This window comes from Ochotona curzoniae, unplaced genomic scaffold (assembly GCF_017591425.1).
Source record: "Ochotona curzoniae isolate NIBS_2020 unplaced genomic scaffold, NIBS_Ocur_1.0 contig_4514, whole genome shotgun sequence".
Lineage (NCBI taxonomy): Eukaryota > Metazoa > Chordata > Mammalia > Lagomorpha > Ochotonidae > Ochotona > Ochotona curzoniae.
In genome coordinates this window covers 2136486-2139813 of record NW_024466312.1, presented here as the reverse complement: position 1 = coordinate 2139813, position 3328 = coordinate 2136486, and positions in this window count along the sequence as shown.

The window sequence follows — 3328 nt, the reverse complement described above, 5'->3', positions numbered from 1 at the left end:
CATTGGATCATCTCTGCTCAGCCCTGAAATGAAAAACAAGCTTGTTTCCCAATGGCTGTAAGCTTTATACTACTATTGTGTGGGGGTGGGAAGCCAGAGGAGAAAGACTTGAGAGGTAAGCAGTCAGTTTTCTGAGTTACTGATTTGCTTCTCTTCTCTATACTTAACATTTACCCAGCCTTCCAACTAAGGGTAATTCAAACAGCAAAAACATTCTTCAGCAATTACACTACAACCAAAAGCATATGCAGCCCTTGTAAAATTACAGTTACCAGGGTCTGACACAAATGTCTTACACCAGTTTCTCTGAGTTTGAGGTTTAACAGATAGATAGATAGATAGATAGATAGATAGATAGATAGATAGATAGATTTTTTTTTTACAGGAGAGTGGGTAAGACCATTGTTTCCACACTAATATGATACTTATTTTTAAGCAGTACGTCTGGTAGAGACACTGGTAGTGAAGATGTTAGTTTATACACACAGGTCCCATGTCAGAGTGTGTGAGTTCAAGGCTCCCAATTCCAGTCTCTTACTAACTCAGTCCCTAGGACGGAGCAATGGTGACTTAAGTAATTGTGTTCCTGCCTCTCAGATGGAAAACCTGTCTGTATTCACGGTTCTTCACATTAGTCTGGCCTGGTGCTTTGTGGGCTTCCGGGGAGTGAACCAGTGAGTGGGAATAGTCTCTCTATTTCTCTTTTCCTCTCTCTCGTCATCCCATTAACCCTCTCCTCTTTCTCTTTGTGTCTCTCAAGATAAGTGCATTCTTAAAAAATAAACAGTATGTCCAAAACATATACACGCTCTAATTTTCTTCTGCTGTAGATATATCTGGTAGTAAATACTTGAATTACTGAGATTAACCTTCATTATTTTGTTCTTACATTCTCTTTAACTTTTTCAGACTTTCAACTCTTCATTAAGTTGTTTGTCCCTTTTAGTTTATTTTCTTTCTGCCCCTGGTTCTTTCTCTTGTCTTGATTAAACACTGTTGGTCCTTTTAGCAGTTTCTTCTGAAAAATGTGTAAAACTATGATGAAATGCATGTACCATAAAATCTGTCATCTTAACTATGTTTGTGTGCACAGTGAAGCTGGATTAAGTGCAGCCCACAGTTCTTTCAATCTAGCCAAGCTGAGACTCCATCCTTGTTAAACCACACTCCCCTCTTCTCTTCTGCCCAACCCCTGGCAACCACCAACCTCCATTCTCACTTCTGCCTCTAATTCATGTAGTGGAAACCTGTGGAATTCAGCCTTCAGCGGCTGGCTTGCTTCATTTTGCATTATGTTTCCAAGCAGTTCTTTTTACAGTAAGATTTCCAGCTATCTTTGGAGCCTGGCCATCCTTCCCTGAATTCTATTTGTCCATTTTCCACTCATGAAGGTGTGGTGCATCGAAAACTACACATAATACCCAAGCCAAGTATTAGAGGTAGAAGTGAGAATTCACCCTGAGCATGACATTTCTAATGAAGGCTGTGTGAGGTATTCTTGATGGCCTCCTATTGCTGTTGATGCATAGTGAGCCTTCTCATCAATTTAGATTCTCAATCCTTTAACACACTTCCCCATTACACTCGCCTATCCTCCCCCTTCCCACATCTCATTGTGTATCACTAGGGAACATTAGAAATTGCATATTAAGATCATAATGAGATTGAAAAAGTCTATAGAATCTGCATGAAAAATGAATTTTCTTGTATAATAGCATTTCATGTTTCCTTTAAAACTCTGCTGCATTGGTAGAGTCAATGCACTGACTTTGAGAAATGGAAAATAATAACAATTACTGACACATACTGACCCTGCATTTCAATTGCATGATCTATAATGACTCAGAATAACAATGCTAAGCACTTTCCTTTATTGAAAGCACAAACATGAAATTGAACTTTTTTTCCTCACAAAAGCACACTATATTGCATTTAATAAGCTAGCAGTTCTCAAATATCATGTCAAGCCAAACTTATGCGTGCATGATAAAATTGGCTAAACACCCATTTACAGATTATCTGTTACAAAGAAGAGTAACAAGGTTTTATTAAGCAGTTGTCTTTCACTAAAAATTAAATGTCACCAAAGAGATCTCTGTTTTATTTTCTGATATGAAAGAAAAAAGTTGTAATTAGTTAGCTAGAAGGAAATCTTATATAATACACAGATGTTTCCTTGGAATACAGCTGGTATTTTATTAACCTACTAATAATACCTAGGAGTTTTGAATTTTTAAAATTCTTCTTTGTTTTGAACTACCAATTGGAAAATTTATAATGAAGAAGACAGTACTATGAAGTATGAAGTGACTAAGAGCCTAACTTTGACATTCCATCCATGAGACCATTTAAGATGCTTTAAGGAACATCACTGTGGCTCAGCTATTTGAGCCCCCACTTGAGACACCTGCATCCCACATCCAAGTGCCTGGTTCCAGTCCTAGCACCTCAGTCTCCCATCTGCCAGTACATGAAGACTGCAGTGTCACTCAAGGCTGAGACCTGATCAGGCTCACAGCTGCTGGAAGCATTCTGATAGTCACAGTAGATGCAAGCTTAATCTCTTTCTCTCTTCCTCCCTCTTTTTTCTAACCCTTCCTACATCGCTCCTATCCCCCTACTCTGTCATTATACCTTTCAACTAAGACAAAAAAAATTAAACATTGAAAAATGTTTCAGGTCTAAACTATTTTCTTTGTTTCAGCCAAGTCTGTGTGATCATGGAATGTGAATATGTGAACATCAATCATCCCATATACTATAACATAGGCAATTAGGGCAATACATAACTGTGACTATAAATATGATTTTTTTACAGTATAAAATTTGCATATATAAAATTGTATTTTATGAGCATTTGAAACATTGGTATTTAGGCAAATGATTGTTTCATACTATATTACAAATTTTGTAACTATATAACTCACTAGCCTTGCTAGGGTAACTTTTTGTTGAAGTAGCCTTAAAATTGTATTTTTAACCTGCAAAGTGAACAGACTACGTTATGGCATCCATCTCTAAGGTAGGAAATTATTTAGTGGTGTCGTAGATTGCTAGTGCTTCCCTTCATGATTACATAGAACTTCTTAATGCTTCCCTGGACTTCAACTGACACTGGCATCTTCAGAAGTACAATGTGACTCAGGAAATGATATATTTGCTAATAAAAATAATTTTATATTCATTTATCAATAAATTGATAATTATGCTTTAATTTCACTATTTGTTGATATCAGGTATTAATGTAGTTAGGGTGCTCAAATTGTGTTTCTAACAGATCTTTCTTACTAGCTTTACATAACCACAGTTTTCATTGTTTGTCTAGATT